The sequence below is a fragment of the Tamandua tetradactyla genome, chromosome 2, assembly GCF_023851605.1.
Source record: "Tamandua tetradactyla isolate mTamTet1 chromosome 2, mTamTet1.pri, whole genome shotgun sequence".
Taxonomy (NCBI): domain Eukaryota; kingdom Metazoa; phylum Chordata; class Mammalia; order Pilosa; family Myrmecophagidae; genus Tamandua; species Tamandua tetradactyla.
The window spans coordinates 167,105,786-167,125,719 of NC_135328.1; the positions used below are offsets into that span (position 1 = coordinate 167,105,786).

The 19,934-nt window shown below is 53.1% G+C and overlaps 1 protein-coding gene across 6 annotated transcripts in view; it reads left to right on the forward strand.

The window, feature by feature from the left end:
* The window catches only part of SSBP3 (single stranded DNA binding protein 3), a 165,336-nt gene that overhangs the window by 117,615 nt on the left and 27,787 nt on the right, over positions 1–19,934 (forward strand). The gene's annotated exons all lie outside the window — the stretch shown is intronic.

The following is a 19,934-nucleotide window of genomic DNA, read 5'->3' on the forward strand; positions in this document are numbered from 1 at the left end:
AGAAGTAGCTTAGTTTGCCATGGTTTACAGTTGCTTTGCGCTAATTCCATCCCTTCCCTTCCCATCCCTTATCTCCAACCCTTCCAAAAACTGAGGAGGGGAGATAAGAGGTGGGAAAACAGAACCTCCTGCATGTGCTGTGACACTTCTGCTAGAGTTTGTTTCCTTCACACAAGACTCGTAGTCTCGACACAGTCAGTCCCTTACGTGGGGGAGGCAGCGGGGGCTGCTTCCAAGCCAGTGCGGAGCTTTGTTTAACAAAAGCCTTTTTTGTTTTGTTTTTGTTTTTAAAACAAGCAAACCGTTCTTTGTTTCTGTTTTGTTGCTGCTGTCGTTGTCGTCGTTTACTTTGCTTGTCCAAAACTACAAACCTTAGGTGTAATCTCAAAACAAAAAACAAAAACCCACCATCCTGGCAGGTCTCGGAAGCCTTTCCCTCTGGCTAACCGCTTGATTTTTTCCGAGTGTGATCACAGACAGCGTCCCGCGAGCATCTGTGCTCGCACTCTGCCCACAACAGGCAGAAACAGATCCCACGTGGGTAGAGAGCCTGGCCTCCTGCAAAAGACACCTGGTTGGGGTTTCTCTGAGGTGTGCGAAATCGGGCTCTTTGTTTTGTTAGGGTGGGGCAGGGAGTCCCCTAGCTCCCAGGGCAGCCTGGGAGCCACCCTCTCTGTGCCTCCTCCTCCTCCATCTCTGCATCCCCTTCCTAGGGGCGCATTCAATTTCAGCCAAATCAGGATCCGGGAATGCTGGGTCTGCTGGGTCTGCTGGGTCTGCCGGGTCGGAGGGTGTTAGCATGCTGAGCTGTAGGGACTTTTGTGGGGTTTTTTTGTTTGTTTGTTCGTTTTGTTTTTTTTTCTTGGGTGCATGGTCCGGGAATAGAACCCGGGTCTCCCACATGGAAGGCGGGCATTCTAACCTGTAGGGACTTTGATGATGAAGTTCTCAATGGTAGCGCCTTGTTCTTCCAAGCCTGCCTGTGACTGAGTATCTGCTTGAGTTCCACATGCCTTGTGAGAGGTTGGCCCTCTTAGATAAGCACTCGAAAAGGACTGTTGGTAGAAAAGAAGGCAAAGTTTTTGCCTTTTTGTTTTCTTTCTATGCAGCCCAAGAATTAGGAACTGAGACCAATGAGGTAAAGTCTGAGGAGACTTTGGCTTAGTATAAGCCAGAATTGAACACCGCGTGCGTGCGTGCGTGCGTGCGTGCGTGTGTGTGTGTGTGTCCTGCAGTGAGACAGGCTGCCCTGGGAGCTAGGGGACTCCCTGGCCTTGGGGTTGTCTGAGCAAAGAGGTGACAAACACCTCTTAGTGATGTTGAAGGGGTTTCCACTCTGAATGGGAGATGACCTAGTAAAACACTTCTGCTTTGCACAATCTCACATTTTGGTTGGTATTAACTCCCAGGGGAGGATTAGGAAGTTCTGCATACAGGCCAAGAAGGAAATAGTGAAAGTTGGGTATACCCCTAAAATAGTGGCAGCCGGTCACCCCAACAAGATGGTGGTGGTTGGAATAAGAGGGAGTGGAGATGGTGGTTCAGAGTGCCGGGTGGCCATGTCTGCTTCCGTAGACATTTCCAGCTTGCTACCAAACTAAGGTCCTATCAAAGGGTGGAGATGAATACAGCCTCAGAAATGAATGCATGAGATTCCAGTTTGGACCAGATCATGCCTCAGCTTGGGGTAGGTTCATAGGCATTTGGTAGACAGAGGGACCAGAATTCTAAGAGAGAATGAGGTCTTCAATTCCCTGGATAGCCATGGGTCCAAGGAAGGCCTGGAGCCAAGAGAGCTGCTATCTTTGCCCCCGAGGGGAAATCCCAAGGGCTACAGTGTGAGGGAAACATCTATGTCAAGGGACAGCTGTGTTTCAGGCCACTGCTCACATGAGCTTTCTTCTATTCCATTGGGAATTCCTTCCTAGGCCGACACATCTCTGCCCATGAGGCTGAGGTTGCCTTGGTAGTGTGTGGTTGTGGCTTCTTTGCCTGGTAGATGCAGGCCACCCAGATATTGACTCTTTGCCTACATCCTCACTGAAGCTAGCTTCTTGGTATCTGGGTGCCAGTACAGGCAGCTGCAGTGGGAAAATGGGGGACAATAACTGGTTGTACTTTTTTAAAAGTAGGCCATTGACTTCTATTTTGGCCTGAGTCTAGGATATGGCACAGGTCTGCCTGATATGTGGGCAGTTCCCAACTTCCTGCTTTGGTATAATTGTCTCTGGTTAAGGCCTAATTCCAGACATACTTCTTGGGCCCTCCCCTGTGACGTTTGAGGGTATGTGGTCAGAAAGTCCAGGCTGATTCCTGTCCTTATTTAGCTACCACCCGCCACCATCAAATAGAGGTGACCTTTGGATCCTTTTGACTTAAGGCCATCTCTGTTCCCCAGCCAGGGTGAACTGTGAAGCTCTGGCTGTGTCATTCAGCAGGGAGCTGTGTATCCTGGCCTCTGCTTTTGGGCCCTTTGGGTGCTTTTTCCCCCATTCTGGGTCTGCTCCCTTCCAGCTGTGATGCTGAACCACTGTTGGACCACTGCTGAGGGGAAAGGCTATCTCTCTGAAAGGAGGTAGTGGCTGCCCATTTCCGGAACAAGCTGGCTCACAATGGGAATATTAGCAATTGATTGCCGGTCCTGCCCTTTCCTCATTTTGCAAGTAGCCACTCTGATATTAGAAGGGAAATAGAGATGATAATCAAGGGTTTTATCTGCTGCTTACAATTGTACTTCTTCCCCTGCTTGGACACAGCCAGGCCAGGCAGAAGAGGCTTTGCACTGAAGATTCAGCCTAGGGTGACCATTGGGCCAGCCTTGGCCAGACCCTGTCCCAAGGGTCAGGTCTCTACCTCCATTTAGTGCTAATTTGGGCCCCCAGACTGGGTGGGAAAGTGTAGCTGTCCACACCAACCTGGACCCCTCTGATAGCAGCGCAGGGGAATTCCTTCCTCAGTACTCTGGTTGCGAGGCTGGGAGCTCACTCCTGATGTCAGAAGGTTCAGCCATCCATGCATTAGCCTTCGAGAGTTTCTTTTTCCTATTTGGTATCTGCATTGCAGAGGTAGAGGATGCCTGTTTGGTCCTCTGGCAGGAAATGCAGCTGGTGGCAAGTTGAGGACTGGCACAGAGGTGACTGGGGAGCTGACCTGACCCCACCTCACTCGTGGGAAACACTGTGGGATTCTTGGATCCTGGTAGAATTTAGCAAGTGCATTCCAAATCTGTGTGACCCTGTTGTTGGAACCCAGTAGGCTCTTATACTGAGTTCATTTGCGTTGTTCATGTTACCAGGAGAGGAGCCAGCCCAAAGCATTCTAGATTCAGCATTCTGACCAGGCATTGGTCTGACAAGAAGCCAGCGTGGAGGTCTGGGAGTGCGGGAGTGTTTGGGAGTGGGACCTGGCACGGAAAATGAGGATGCCTACTCCACTGCCCTAATTGGCTACTCCATTCACTTGCTGAGCGACCTTGGGCAAGTTTCTCTCCCCTTCTGGGCTCCAGTTTTCTCACCAATAAAGGAGGAGGTTAGACCAGATGGTTTCTGAGGGCACTTACATTTTTTTCTGCTTTGGATCCAGATGGATTTTACATAATCGAGCAATAGACCCCCCTCCCCCCCCTGCACACCATCCCCCCACCCCTACACGCACGCACGCACACACGCACACACGCACACAGCTTAACTCAGTTGGGCTGCACATCTGGCAAGCCCAGCTTGGCTTTGGCCAGGCCCACTGGTCTGGGTGGGGCCCCAGCTCTTTTGGCCCTAAGGCAGGGCATGGTCGGTGGGGATTTCTAGATCCAGAGCTGGGAAACTGCAGGGGAGCAGGGGTCATGGAGAACAGAGAATTGAGGTACAGGCTGTTTTTGTTCTTGCTTTGTTTTTAAATTCCATTGATTGTTTTTCAGTTATGCAGTGCTTTCAAAAAAGCATGCAACCTTCTTTTTAATTACAGTGTTTGTGCAGAGACAACATGGCATGTTGGGAAAGTGAGACTAAGAAATAAGAAAGGTCAGTGACCTGCCCTGAGCTATCAGCTTAAGGCTGTGCTAAATCCAGGCTTCCTGATTCCCCATCTAGGGTTCTTCCATGCCAGCAGAATTCCAAATGTAGATTAATGTCCAGTTGTCCAGAGGAAGAGGAGAGGATAGAGAAAAGGAGGAAAGGAATGCAGGGAGTGAGGGAAACCATAACCCTCTTCCCTCAAAAATAGCAAGTAAGTTTCCATTCATATGCCAGCTCTGATTGGTAAGTGGTGGCTGTTCAGAGCCTCCTGTGTTGAGAATGATTCTGAAGCTGTGTCCAGGTTCAACAGATACTTGACAGTGTCTACCATGAACTGAGCTTAGATGGAAGCTCCTGTCCTATGTCTTTTCCATCTTCCGTCTAGTCCAGAGTTTTCTATTTATAGTTGTACAAATGGAAGCCCAGAAGGAAGAAGGGCCTGGGGTAAATGATAGTCATTAGCCACCTCGGATGTACAAGGCCTGGGGCTGAGGTCTGGCCAGGAACTGAATCTACCATAGTCTGCCCATGGTCACCCACAGCCCACCAGAGAGACTAGCAAGTGAAGCTGTGCTCTGGAGCTGGACAGAGAAGTGGCCTACTTAGACAAAAGATCAGGAGGGGCTTCCTAGAGGCAGTCTAGGAAGAGATGCTGTCTAGATGGGTGGCAATTGCTTAATGGGAGACAAGGCTGGGGCCACTGTGGGGCTGGCGTTGAGGGGCCTCATTGGAGAGTATGGGTTTCATCCAGTGGGCAGTGGGAAGCTGCTGGTGCTCCCTGGGCTAGGTAATGCCTTGGCATCGTGTTCCATGACAGTTACTCTGGCATTGCTCAGTTAACTTGGTGGAGACAGGGACTGGGTGGTGTAACCAGTGCTTAAAAAGTAGCTGACCACGTTGATGAGTGGACACTGGCATTGCAGAAGCCCAGTAAAGGTCACAGGGCTAAAGAGGCTGCCTTCTTTGGGGAAAGACAGTCCTGGAGATCCCAGGCAAAAGCTTAGCTTATCCTGCTTTGAATATCCCCAGATATATTGTGCCATTGTGCGGGTTGGTAGGGGTTCACTCCCCACCCCCCCAACCTCCCATTCCAGTGAGTCCTCGTTCTGGCTACCACCTGGAAAAGACAACCTCTGTTCCTAGAGAACCCTCCCTATTGGTTACAAGGGGAGAATAGGAGAAAGAACAAATGATGTATATAACCCAGCAACCAGAGAAATGATCCAGAAAATAAGGGGGAAGAAGGCACATACACATGACCTTAAACCTTGTCGAGATTATTAGGACGCCTCTTTCCTCATCTCCTGCCGAAGTAGCTGAATTTTCTCTGGGAGACAAGCAGCCTTAGGAGGGGTTTGACACCTGTCTTAAAGTATCTGAAGTTCTGCCATGTAGAAGATCCTTAGAGCTATCTCTGTGAGGTTTCAGCCCTTAGATCCCAGATCTCTGAAACAAAGAAGAGAGAAGCCAGTTTGAGTCTTTGTGTGGCAGGCATTTCTACCATCTGCTAACTTAAGGGTGAGGCTGTGAACTCCTTGACATGGGAGGAGACCAAGCAGAGACCAGCTGCCCAGTGGTGAGCCTCGGGGGATGTGAACCGTGGAGGTGGGGGATGTGATGCTCTGTTTCCAGAGAGGACCAAAGCCCAGGAAATGAGAAAATGCCAATGCCAGCAACTCTGGCAGTTCTCCAGAGCTCGGCCAAGCGCTGTCCACTTCCTGCCTTCCTCTCCAGTGGGAAGCGGGAAGCAGCAGAGTGAGCTGACTGGTCCCTGCTGGAGGCCCGATGCAACAGGGAAGATTTGAGGCTAGCTGAGACTTGGGAAGAAGAAAACCACCTTGCCTTTGCCAAAGCCTGAGTGAGGACTCAGCCCCTGGCTGGGTCTGGTGGGTCCCCATTTGACATATGGCAAGTCTGAGGCTAGGCAGGTGAAGGAACTGGAAACTGGGCCAGGTGTGTGTGGTCACCCCTTAGCCCATCGGTCAGATGTGGCCTCTGAGGGAGCAGTGACCCCCTTTCCTCCACTCCCACACCCCGTTCACCCAGCCCTGCAGATGGAGAGAAGTCATTGTGAACTATGCCTCCGAGGGGCTCATCTGTGATTCTGTGGTGGGGCACACCATTGTGGAAGGTTTGCAGGCAAGGTGCCATGGGGGCAGGCAGAGGGAGCAGCTAGCCTGGCCTGGGGGCCCATCTGGGAAAGGTTCCCTGAGGTGCTGACATTTGGCATGAGGCATGAGGAGTAGGCAGTTGCCAGTGAGTGGGAAGGGCAGAGGGGGAGTGTGCCAGACAAGGAGAGCGTGTGCCAAGATGGGGATGTGAGAGGGCAAGTTTTGAATGGCAGGCAGCCTGGCTGGCAGAGTTGGGGTACAGGAGACAGATCCAGGAGGTGGGCAGGGCGGACCAAGGCCAGCCACGAATAGAACACACTAAAGGCTTCAGAACAGAGGGGAGTCCTGGAAGATTCCCACAAAAGGGAGCAGTGGGGTCCCAGAAAGCACTGGTGGCCTGGAATGGCTGGGCTGTGGCAGGCTGGCCCGTGTGGAGTCTGGGCAGGGGTCCCCTCAGACAGGGCCTGAGCTGGAGCGACCGGGTGAGGCTGAGAGCACTGGCCCTGTGGATGTTGGGCCTGGAAGGAGGCACAGGCTTCTGGCCTGTAGTGAATGCTGCTGCTGGATAGGCCACTGTAGTGGGGGCAGGAGGCAGTTGCAGTGGGAAACTGAGTCCCGAGGTACCTTTCCTATCATTCCCTTCCCTTCCCAGAAGCTGGTCCAAGGACAGGAGCAGGGTCCAACCAGTACTCTCGGGCCCTCTTCTTTTAGTTGCTGGCAGAGGCACTCTCCAAATTAGACCGCACAAGGTAGGCCCAGGAGCTAACAGAAGAGGAAACTGAGGCTGCAAGTAGAAAGAGAGTTGCTCAGGGTGGGGAGATGGGATCTGTAACTTCTTGATGAACCTGCCTGTCTGTTGGGGAGCAAACCCCCTTCCCTCTCTGTGCCCACCTCTCCACCCCCAGCCCCTTGCCTCTGTCTGCTTCCCTGCAGGTCAGAGGCACTCTCTCTGGTGGATGCTTTGGCCTGTGGGACAGACGGACAGAGGAGCTGTGCAGTGTCAGGGGCCAGTGTGTCCTCCAGGGGCCAGAGCACCCCCCCTGCCCTACCCCCTCACCCTGCTGTCTGCCTCCAGACTGACAGAAGGCAGGGTCACCCCCGCTGAGAAGGATTAGAGAGGAGGCGGGGCGCCCCAACTGCTGGGCTCTGGGCCACCCAGTGGGAGGTGGGGAACCGCTGCTACCCCCCGCCCCCACCCCCACCTGTTCCAAACCGACTTGGCAGCCCCCTCCTCTGGTTACTGCCTGACTCAGGCCAGTAGCAGCTCCAGGCCAAGACGATGCCCTTCCCTGGGCATTGGCTGCTTTGGGTCTGAATCTCATCCCTGCTGCCAGCTTACCACTGGGGAGCCATCATCCCTGCTCTGGACCTTACTTGACTCATCTGTGAAGTGAGGGGAGCACTCGGAAACACGGTGGTTCTGGGCTGGTTTCCCCCTCTGTGGACTTGCAGGTAGACTTGCCCCTCACGGTTTTGAGGGGAGACCAGGGGCAGGAAGGAGGGAAAAAGCCTGTTTTTCTTGCCAACACCACCTCTACAAAGGTCAGACTGTGCTCCCCGCCCTCCCGGCAGCCAGCCTGGTGCCTAATGTCTGCCCGGCGGAGGTGACCGGCACTGGGCCTCCTAGCAACGGTGGACAAAAGGTTACTCCTGACGTGCCAAGCAGCTGGCTCAGCCCCCTCGCCCTCCCGCTTGGAAAAGAAAGGAGGAAGGAAAAAAAGAAGTTGTGGCCTTGGTGCTGCGTGTGTCTCTGTGCACGCATGTGGACACTTCTGCGTCCGCACACCACTCCAGTCGCTTCTCCCGGCCCCTCCGAAAAACGTGAACTCCACATGTCGCGCCGTAACTCTCGCTGATGAAATGGAAAGTTGAACATAAATCAATGTCGGCTGCCCGGTTAGCTATGCATCAGCAGTCAGTGCCATGGAGATTTGCTCGGTAACAAAGCACCCGGTGGCTCCGCGGGCCTCGGCTGCCCCCTAACGCGGAGCTGCCACCACAGAGACCAGCCAGGGCCACGCGCCGGCGCCGCCCCTGCCCCTGTCCGCCAAGACCCCCGGGCTGGAACTTTCACTTGCGACCCCCATCCGCGTCATAGGTTTCCCCTTTGAGGGAGAAGACAGGGAAGGAGGCTTTGGAAAGACCCTTGGCTGTAGTCTCGCTGCTGTCCCTGGCTCCCTGGGGAGGCCCCAGAAGTCCCATCCCCTCTCTCGGCCTCCCTACCTGAGCTGTAAACCCACTCCCCGTCTCTGACTTTTATGGATCTGATCCTCGGAAGGATTGGTGTCAGCAGTCGCCGTCACCTCTCGTTTATTAAGAGCTTGGGCTGGTTTATCGGTTTCCCCTTTGGACTTGGGTTTTTACTCTGGGTTTCTCTTTGAATTGAATTTTTTTCCCTGCATTTGCGAGCTGAGCTGCCGTCTGTTGCCTGCTGTCTTGGCCCTGTGGGCCTGGGCACCCCCTTTCTCCACAAGATCCTCTAGCCTCTCACGGGGGGTGTTTTGTTTTGTCTCTTCGTAGTTGGCAGAGGGAACAGACCCTCCTCTGCTCCTGTCCCCACCTTCCTTTGCTTCCTTTGCTGCAAAGGGAGTGGAGATTATGGTGCTGTAGTTTTTCTCCTTAAAAAATAATAATTTAAAAAAAGGGGGGGGGCAAATTCCTCAGCCCTTGTAGCAAAAGAGGTTTATGGAAGAGAATTCCAGCAGAATCCTGTAATAATGCACTTTGGCATTGCATAGACCAGGATAGACGCCTGAATAAGCTTTCACTGTTCTGAAAGGAAACTTCCCTTTCTGGGGAGTCTGGTGGGTTGTGGCCGGGAGTGCTAAGCAGGTCAAAGGGCATTCCTGCATTCATCAAGATGGACCGAGGGCCTGCTGAGTGCCGGAGATGCAGCCACACAGTGTTTCATTTCTTCCTAAATTAATTCTCCAGGTGGCTTTTCTTGAGTATCTTCGTGCCCACATGAGGACCTCAGAATGAATGAGGTCCCTGGGCCAGACCCACCCTGTGGTTCTGTGACTTTCCTCCCAGGAAGCCCCTCATCTCTCACTAGTGTCTTAGAGACTGGAGAGCATGCTCGGTGCTGGGTACTGGGTGCTGGGTGCTGGGTGCTGAGTGCTGGGCTGAGGTACCAGCTCACCCGCGGGGGATACCGAACACTGGCTCTGTGCCCAGTGCAGTGATGGGGAGTGAGAGCAGGCACCCAGCAGGTGCTCAGGGAGGCCTCCTGAGGGAGGTGACCTCTGAACAGAAGCATCACAGTGTGGAGAGGCTTTGAACAGGGTCTAAGGAGCAGGACAGCTCGCAGCCACTTCCTGGTGGTGTGACCTGGATAAGGCTCCCGGCCTCTCTGGATCCTGTTTCCCTCATCTCTGACGTAGGAACAGTCGTTCAACAAGTTGCGGTGCTTCCTTTCTGGAGCTGTGGGAGCTATAGTGCATGTCCCTGTGTGTTCAGAACGATTTCTTGTTCCTATTGAGTGATGGTGGGGTTGGCTTCAGGGTCTGTGCTGACCAGTGATGAGAAAGCCACCAGCTAGGCCCCTGTTGGCTCATCTGCCTCTCTGTCACGGGCAGCACGATGGTGTCAACTCTGTCCCATTTGTCCGCACTCCTCTTGAAGGCATTCCGTCCCTTCTGGTGGCATCTAGGGTCATGCAGCCTGGGTGTACACATGCATTATTTTGAGAAAGTCACTTAGCTTCTCTGAACCTCAGTTGCTTCCTGTGGTAACTGGGGGTGAGAATGGTCCAACCTCGCAGGGCAGGGGTGAGGATGCAGTGGAGTGATGCATCTGAAGACTGGCCCATGCCTGATGTAGGATAGATAAAGGAGGATGGGCCTGCTGGCCTGCAGTCAGCCCAGGTGGACGTCTGACCCACGGACCACGAGCCCCTGGGAGTCAGGGGCTGCCCTGCCTCCCCACCCTGGGAACTCAGCAGGGCCATTACTCACACAAGGGAGCTGAAGGAGCAAATGACTGAATAACAATCCTCGTGCAATTTCTGAACTTTGTTGAAAAAAAAAAAAAACAACTCACTTCCGGTTGGGGTAGTTGTGCGGACTCCAGTAGGTGTGTTTTCTTGGGCACCGCTGGTTGGAGGCCAAAGTGGAGTCAGGTCTTCCAGACCAGGAGGTCACTGGGCCCCTGGGGGTTTATTCAATGGCAAAAGCCTCATTGAGTTTTCTCCATCAACCTTTCCAGGGAGGACTGGGAGGGGCTTGGCACAGCCTTGGGCATTGGTGTGCTGGAGAGGTATGGCTGTTCTGCAGATTTGGTTGTTCAGTGCCTAGACCTTCAGGTTTGACTAACGAATTGGGCACCTACCAAGCACCCGTTTGGCCCTTTAGTGTATTACCTCACTCAGTCGAGTCCACCTGCCTTCCCTCCTCAGGCCCTGCCACCTGGACTCTTCCCCGTGCCTGTGTCCCTCCCTTGTGCTCTAGTCCCCCTGCTGGAGGCTGATGAGGGCCAGAAGCAGGTGGTATGTCCAGGAGCCTCCGACTGGCAGGAGTCTACCAGGCCTTTTGATGTGCGCTTACTGGATGCAGCTCTGGCCCAGGGAGCTGGGCCTTTGCCTGCACACGAGTTCTGTCCTGAGTGCACTGCACTTGAGTGTCATTCAGGCATCAGTGTCCCCACCTGTAAAGCAGGAACAGCAGCCCTGCTTCAAGCTGCAAGTTGTACAAGGGAGTTTTTTTATTTTCAAGAAAGTTCAGAAATTGCACAAGGATTGTTATTCAGTCATTTGCTCCTTCAGCTCCCTTGTGTGAGTAATGGCCCTGCTGAGTTCCCAGGGTGGGGAGGCAGGGCAGCCCCTGACTCCCAGGGGCTCGTGGTCCGTGGGTCAGACGTCCACCTGGGCTGACTGCAGGCCAGCAGGCCCATCCTCCTTTATCAAGCATTCTTCCTCTCATTGGTGTACCTTCATTAAAGAATCTAGGCCAGGTTCTCGGTAAGACATTTATGGCTCTTCATGGTCCCAGCCCTGCTACCCGCACCCCCTCATTGGACCAGCTGTTGATCCCAGGATAAGGGCCAGAGCTCACTCACAGACCTGGCCTCCGTCCCTCGGTCTTGTCTCCATGGTCTCATTTATGGGCTGCAGAGCCCTCCCTTACCCCCCTTGCAGGCTCTCAATCCGATTTTCCTCTGTCTCGGGTTGGAAGGATAAGAACTGCCTCCTTGCCCTGACATAAAAAATGACACGTCCCAAAGTGGGTCTGATTTTACTTCCTTTTCTGCAGGTGGTTATGGTAGCTGATCCTGAGAACCTCAGTCTGGAGTTGGAGGAAGTTTCACTAGAAGTTTGGGGACTTGGACTCTGTTCTGGGGGATTACTTTGCCTTTCTGGGCGTTGGTTCCCCCGTCTGTTACATGCCTCCACATCAGGCAGAGTGGGTGCAGAAACCTCTGGGGCATCAAGGGCTTTGAGGGCAAAAGAAAGTGTGATACTTGTCCCCAGGGCATGGTGTCTCAAGGTCTGCAAGGAGAAGCTCCCAGACCCCAATAACCCCCGTGGAGTTGGCGGCAGAGCACCTGGAATGGGGTGGGATTCCTGCGGGCCTCTCCGAGGCATCTGCTTCCAGTCTAAAGATGCTCGGGTCATGCTGTGTCCGGGGGGTGGGAGTGGACAGCACTTCCTGTGGTCAGGAAGGCTGAGTTTCACGGAGGAGAGGATTCTTGAAGGGTTCCATTAGGCAGGGAGGATCCTGAGGCACAGTTATACCTAATCGCAGCTTCCCCTTGGTGAGGGCCGGTTCCTGGCACCCCGGTGAGTACTTTGTGCTGGTTATCTCACGGCCCTGCGAGGCAGGTGGGGCCGCCCTGAGTTCCAGGCAGGGTCAGTACATTTCAGAGGGAACCACTGGCTGGGCTCCTGGCGCGGGAACCTCGTGTTTCTGTGGAGACTCAGCAGCTCCCGGCAGCTCCCTGCCCGTGTGACTCTGGGCGTGCTTCCCAACCCGTTTCTCCCCAGCGTGCTGGTTCTTTCTCCCCACCCCATCCTGTTGCTCCACCAAAGCCGAGGAAGGAAGAAGAGATCTTGGGCCATGCCCCGAGCTTTTCAGGGAGGAAGGGACATGAGAACCCACCCGGTCATCCAGGAAGCTGCGGAAATAAAAGGGAAAACCTCAGCAGACTTCCCTGTTCCCTACTCGGCCCTCTGCTGCTCATGGACCGTGGGTGTTGAGCTGGGCGTTGTGCATTTGCGGTTCCAGAGCCCTGCCTCCCCATTTCTAGTCGGGTACAATGAATCATTTACTTTTTGGAATTGCCTGTCCGGCTGTGAAGGGGCCTGGCAGGAAGGCTGTGTGATCGCGTACGTCTGGGGAAGCTTAAAGTAGAACAGGGAGTCTCTGGATAGAGGAGGCAGTGGCTTTTTAATGTGCGCTTCAGAACCTCAGTCTGGAGTTGAAGGAAGTTTCACTAGAAGTTTGGGGACTTCTAGTGAAAAAAGAAAAATTGGAGGGAAAATCTCCGCGTTTTCGTGATTTAACGGTGGAGTGGAGGCCGACAGGCAGCAGCGGACGCACCTTTCCAGCTCTTCATTTTCAGAGCAAGAGGCAGTCTCTTGGGAGCAGACGATTTGGTTCCCATGGCGGGGCAGATGTCCTCCCCCTGTGTTCATAGGAAGTGGCGTGGGTCTGGATTCTGGGCCCCCCCTTCCCCTGACGCCCCTCTTTTCTGCAGCAAGTAGATGTTAGGGAGGGAAAAGCTTGCTGTGTGGATCCTGGCCAGAAACCCACATGGCTGGGAACACTCAAGTATTGAAAGTCCTCATCTGGGCCATTCAATTCCCAGCTTTTTTGCCAGCATAAAGTACGGCTGGAGGCTCAGGACTGAAGTGTGGTCCGGTGGGGGAATGGGGCAAGATGGAAGGGGGCACTCAGGGGTGAGGCTCTCACAGCTCTCCTCATTCCATGTGCAGTCAGCAAGAGATGAGAATTAGCACATATGCACCCCTCTCCCCAGCCCACACCCCAACACACACAGCTACAAACTCACCATTATCCGGTAGCCACGGCTTAGAAGCCCCTCTGGGAAGGAGAGGAGTGAGGGAGTGATTCTCAAGACACAGATCTGCTGGTCACTCCTTGCTCCAGCTCCTGGAGGTGAATGGCGCTCCTCGGTCTGGCTGTTCCAGCCCCTCAATCACAGTCTCGGCATGAGGCCGCCCCCCAGCACCATGCCCACTCCTGTCTCTGTCCTGTACACATGCTGTTCTCTGCCCAGAACCCCCTTCCCTTTCTTCTCTAGCAAGGGACACCTGCCCACCCTTCAAGGTCCTGCCTAACTGGCCTTGTTCTCTGTGTACTGCCTCCTCGCTCCCCAGTGCACCTGGACATGCCCTTGTTCCAGTGTGGCTGTGGTCTCCCCAACACTGCCCCCAGCCTGTGACTCTTATTAGAGAGGCAGGGTTATTGCTGCTTCTCAATTCCCTGATGCTCCTACTTGGCCCAGGCTGCCAGGTGGAGGTGGGTTCTGCCCAGACATTCTGGGTATTAATGCTCTTTCTAGGTTCCTCAGAAAGAGTACCCAGTTGTGTGGAAACATGCACACCCACAGACACAAGCATGCACCCGAATCTCTAGAAGGAAGGACCTCGAGGGGTTGGTGGCTGAAGGTAAAGTGGCCTCGTGTATCCTCCACCCCATCCCAACCACAGCCATTCAAGGTAGAGGCGTTTCCTGGCTGAGATGATCCCCAAGAATCCCTCTATGAACTCTCACAACATGGAAGGTCAAAACAGTTTGAAGCTACAGAAAGAACTCAGAGTGGGGAATTGAGCCCCCAGAATGTCTGTAGAACTGGGAAGAAGTTGTTACCCAGCATTGCGACAAGAGTGACATCAGTGAGATGTCAGGAAGGAGGTACTCTGGGACGTGTCCTAAATGCTTGTTAAACCGATGGCCATGAAAACCAAGGCTCAGGGATGCCATCTCCCATGGCATGTTGGCAGGAGAGCCTGGACTCAGGTGGGTCCTGGGGGCCAACACTTGTTTATTTGTCCTTCACCATATAAAGCTCGTCTCTGATAACTTGTATATTAATATTTGTAGCTGGACATTAGCGTTCTTATTTGTAAAATGGGGTTAATTAAAAAATTTTTGTCTTGTAAGAGAAATGAGAGGTTAAAATGAGACCATAGCAATAGTACTGTTTTATCCTAACAATTAAAGAGAAACCACAGTATTTTCACCTTTTCAGTCTCGAGAAGCGCCTTCTAGCTTGGGGGTCAGCAGACTTTTTCTTTAAGGGCCAGAGAGTAAATATTTTAGATGTGGTGGGCCACATGTGCTCATTTTTACCTTTGTAGTTTGAAAGCACCTGTGGACAGTAGGTAAATGAATGAGCTCAGCTGTGTTCCAGTAAAACATCATTTACAAAAAGAGGCGGCAGGCCAGATTTGCCCCACAGGCTGTAGTTTGCCGACCCGGCTCTAGCTCAGCACGGTGGCTGTCGACGCACCACAGCTGATCCCAGCCACCGCTCCAGGAAGAAGCGGAATCCTGTCCCCTCTTAGAAGTAGGTTGGACAGGGACAAGGAACTCCCTACCCCTGAGGCTCAGCCTTTCGCATCTGAGTCTTGGTTTGTTGCTGGGACAGAGATGACAAGCAGCATCAGAGGAGATCTGCATTAGGTTTGGATGTTGCCTGTCCTTTTATCTGCCATGTTTCCTCCCTTTGTGTTGAAAGACATCATCGGCCAGTGCTTTGCGTCTGTGGGGAAAGTGGACCTCAGAAGTGGCTTTTGAGGCCACTTAAGTGTCCTGTGGGTAGGTCGGTATGGCCTGACCTGGGAAGCATGCTTACAACCTGCCTAGGACCATCCTGGCTCATTGGGGAGGCACACGTGGGCCGGAAGGGAGGTCTTTGCTCTGAGGGAACTCAAGGAAGCTTTTGCTGATCTGATACTTGCATGGAGTGGGCATCAGCAGTGGTGAGGATCTGTGACATTTCTGCAGAGGGGAACCAAAGGGAGACCCATGTACATTCCCACTTCCACCACATGCCCTCTCCTCCATTTCCAGGAAGGTGAGCCACCACCACTTGCCAGATCGTCCCCAGCAGACCACAAAGCCCTGTGTCCATAGACCTCAAAATTGTTGGGGCCTTCCCTAATAGCACCCAGAACCCCACCTGGTGCCTTCTGGGGACCGCAAGCCTGGAGGATGCTCTCCACAGATAGGTGTGCCTCAAATCCCATTCTCCTGGGGCTCCCAAATCATCAGAAGAAATCACTGCAGTGTGTTGCAACTTCACCCCCCCCCCCCCAAGGGCCCACTAGGCACCCTTGCAGATGGCTCAACTCCAACTCGCCCATATCTCCCCTCCACACAAGACTAAGAAAAGAAGTTCCTTCCCCTGAGGAGACAGATTGGAGCAGGATAGAACGGCATCTCTCCGAACCATGGCTCAGCTCCGTTCATTCCCATGGATCGAAATGAGGAAATAACTTTCCCCCCCGGTGAGCTGCATTTTAAAGTGACTCCCTCTCCCTCCTCCTGCTGTGTTTTAGCTTTTCCATTCAAGGGAGGTGGGGATGGAGGCAGAGATGACGGATTCAGGGTGTCCCTGGCACATGGGCATGCCTTGGCCCTCTCCCCAGAGTGGGCTCAGCGTTTCCCATCAGCATTCATGTCCAGGGAGCAAATTGGATTGTCTGTCGCGTGCCTTTTGCCATGTGCATAATTAATATGCATAATTTTATTTTTACTCGATTAAAGTAATGCACCCAACAGGCAGATTACACCAGCCACCAGTAACGCGCGTCTGTCTGTCTCCCACTGCCCATCAATAAAAACCCACCGCTTCAGTCTCCGTAAACCAGTGGCTTGTGTCCCCTGGAGTCAGGAGCGATGGGGATACATGGAGTGTTTCACTTGTTAGCAATTTGAAATACCAGATTTGGCATCAACGGGTGTTGCTTGACACTGGACTTACCACCACTAATGATGCCGCCTTCCGCTTGGGTGGAACTTGGCACTCAACTACTACTCTCACAGCTTTTCCAGCTCTGTGAGGAAACTAGAGCCTGGGCTTGTAGCCCCATTTCACAGGAGAGCAACCTAGTGCCCAGGGCTATGCCTCCCTTTCAAGACTGATGATCTTGCCACTGCAGCACCCTGACCTTGTTCACGTCCTCTCCTAGACTGACTTTGGAACCCAGAGAACATAGGAATTAGAATTAAATCTCAGCTCTATTTCCCTGCAAATCTTTGATTTCTAGGTAGGTAGGTGTAGGCAGTTCTCAGGAACATGAGGTGGTCTTTGGTGATGGAGCAGTGAGTTTCCAGGAATATTATAATTTAGCATAGTTTTTATTACTTTTCTATTTTTAAAAAAATCAATGCAGAAATAGTTTTTTTTTTTTTTTTTTAAACTGATTTTTCCTTTTAAGGAATTATCCGCCCCCAATCCCAGGAACCTAGATTAGAGGTCCAGCTCGGTCAACTTGTGGGCATAACTTTTCTTCTTGTTTCCTGGAGCGCAGAGCCTTAGATATGCCCACCCTTGGGCTCGCTGCATGTGCCTGGCGGCTGGTCCCCGCCGGCTCTGTCCCAGCCTGGTTCTGATGTCCACGTTGGACCCAGGGGTTTTCCTGTGTCAGTCTCGCCAGGCTCAGATTCTCCTTGTCATCATCCCATGGAGACAGTGCATGCAGTGGACAGGGACCAGACCAGTCAGGGGGTGCGAGTGGGCAGGCAAGAGTTGCTCCCCTGGGGGAGCCCGTGGTCCAGTGGAAGAGACTTCCGTCCCCCAAGCACCCACGGTTAAGGTGGAATGTTAGAAGAGAACACTCCACGGGCAGAGAGCACTTGACTGGGAAAGGTTTAGTGAAGGAGGGGTGTGTGGAATTCCAACAGGCTGAGGAGGACATTCCTGGCAGGGGAAGTACGACGAAAGGCTGTGAGGCCGGGAAGTCAAGCTCCCACTTGCCAGTAAGTGGCGAATGAGCGGCTCTCAGAGCATGCGGCTCCAGTGGACTTTCAGGAACCTTCTGGGTGCTTAGCCCTGCGACCTGCCACACCCCTACAGTACGTGTAGACTGCTCTCTGTTTTACTCATGAGGAAACTAAGGCGTTTAGGAAACTGGACTCAGAGCTTGCACCGGAACATCTGGGATTTGAGCCCCAGGTCTGTGTAGCTGCAGAGCCTGCCCTTTTCTCAGAGGATGGCTTCAGGTGAGGTATGGTGACTTAACCCACAAAGTGACCTGAGGGACGATGGGTCCTGCCGACGGTTCCAGAATGCTTTTCCATGGAGACCCCAAATGCACTATGCTGTGGGAACACTCTGCTCCCCACTGCATCCGCGCTGGTAAAGGCCTCTTCACTAAACCGTCAGTGTCCAGGTTTCAGGGTTCCAGTGAAACAGCCCAATATTTGCCTCGATCACACCCATCACACGACCTCCCAGGTCCAGCCTAAGTGGCTCTCAGAGGCTGCTAGGTGCAACACTTCCCAGTGTTGAAATTACCGGAAAGAGACTAAAAAGGAAGCGCAGAAGTTAAGTATCTCCGGTCAGAGAGCTTGGAAACAGCCAACAGGGAATGGCGAGTCCATTAACAGGCCTGGGGGCAGAGTGAAGGCCAGACAGGAAGTGGTGCATTTCTCCCCTCCTTTCCCCAGATTGTGTGGCAGGGGTTTTCCTGTGTCAGGGTCTCGCCAGGCTCAGATTCTCCTTGTCATCATCCCATGGAGACAGTGCATGCAGTGGACAGGGACCAGACCAGTCAGGGGATGCAAAGTTCCCACCCAGCTCCCCATTGGCTGGTCAAGAACCTCACCTACATCCCTTGACCACTCTGGGTCTCGGCTGCCCGTTGGTGAGTGAGAGGGAGCTAGGCTTTGACTTCTCTTGGAGCCTATGTAGTGTGAGCTGACACAAAAGCTTGTCTGTCCTCACCCTTCTCCCCAGATAGCCTCGTTGCTCCCCAGGGCCAGGACTGATCTGATGCACCTCGGTGCCCTTCACACGGGGCCAATACCCAGGGTAGGAATGTGGGTGTGTGGCTAGATGGATGCACCCAAGTCAGCCTCTAGGGTTCATCCTGTTTGATGCCTGCTGGCTGGTCGAATGGTGCAGTGGCTAAGACCCCCTCAGCTCTAGAAAAGTCTCGACTCCACCGCATCACGGGTGTTTGCAACCCTAGGCACATGGCTTCCCTTTCTGAGCCTCAGTTGCTTGGCCGTAAAATGAGCAATTTGTTAGTACTTTAAGGCCTCTAGGATTACTGGAGCTGATAAGATGAAAGCCACATTAGTGTGTGGCATGCCTGTTATTATAATTGTCCCATTTCACTGATGAAGAAACAGGCAGTCAGTGACAGAGCTGAGATTTGAACCTGGTTCTTCCCAAACCCCATTTCTTTATCGAAAAAAGTTGGGGGTGGTGTCATAAGGTGGTGGAGAGAGCCCTAGGGTGGAGTTAGAAGACCTTCTCTGCGGTCTTGGACGAGTTACATCTGTCCTGGGCCTCTCTTCTCTCTGTAAAGGAAGGGCAGTGGAGGAAGAGATGACACAATCTGTCCGAGCCTGAGCCACCCAACAAACAAGTGACCACCAGGAAAGAACAGCTCTAAGTTTCTGGGAAGAGGTACCAGTCCCAGCTGAATGGGATGTTCCGTGCACCCCACATGTGCCATCTGACCTCCCCATGACAAGCCAGGAGGGTTAATTAGGCAGCACCTGGACACAGAAAGCCTCTCAGGGCCTTGGGGAGAGATGGTCCAAATGGAGCTGGGCATAAAAGTCCTTCTGGGCAAGTAGGTTTCCAGGCATACCTATTTTGTGTTCTTCAAAAGCTTTCATCAAGTGGAAGTCAGGAAGGCCCCATGTGGGGGTGACACTTGTCCTGTGTGGGAAAACTAATAAATTTTATCAGCTTTGAGGCTCCCTCATTCACTCACCTTCTCCCATGGGCTTCTCTCTCCCTGCTGAACCTGATCAGATTGGTGGAAACACGGGGAGACAGTAGCTTGGTGAAGAGAGATGTGTACTTCTCTGCAGAGGTCAGAATTCCCAAGTGAGACCCTTTATTGTCTGCCTCCCACATAGCCTTTTGCCCACGTTTGTAACCAGTTGGAAAGTCCATGAAGTGCATTTTCTCTAGACTTGTATATCTCTCTTTAGGAATGCAGGCAGTGGAGGGAAAAGTGCAGTTTTGTGGCCCAGTAAAACACAAGATGACAAAGTCCGTGCTTCCTTGCAGAAATGGGCAACAGCTCTGACACTGTCATCTTTGCTGAAGCAGTATTTCCCTGAAATGCAGGGCTCTGCTCTCTGTTCCTGAGACTGTGTGGGGTCCCACCCTGTGATGTTTCATACAGTCAGGGCCACAACCCAGACACAGAGACTGCAGCAATGGAGGACTCCAAGCCCCGTGGAGATAGTAGAGGCGCAGGGCATGGAACCGTGCGCTGATGTGGGTGACCCATTGGGAAATGGTAGCTTTTTGGTTCCATGTAAAAAGAACTCGCTGCCCTCAGAGCTCTCCATTGGGGGCTGCCAGGAGGTCCGTAAGCAGAGCTTGGTTCTCACCTTGTGAGGGTGAGAGAGGATCTTCATGTCTGGTGGGGAGGTGGGTGCTGAGCTTTATTTTGCCTGCATCGAGGTCATGGTGGGGTTTTTCTCCCTGGATGACTAGCTGGCGTGACCCAGGCTTTTCTCATTCTCTGCATTCACTGTCTCAGTTCCATGTCAGAGGGGAGACTTCTGGGCTGCTGCTCCCTCCACAGACTTAACAGCTCCTTCCGCCGTCCTCCCCACAAACCAGAGACGTTGCCAGGGCTGGACTGGGGCCACAC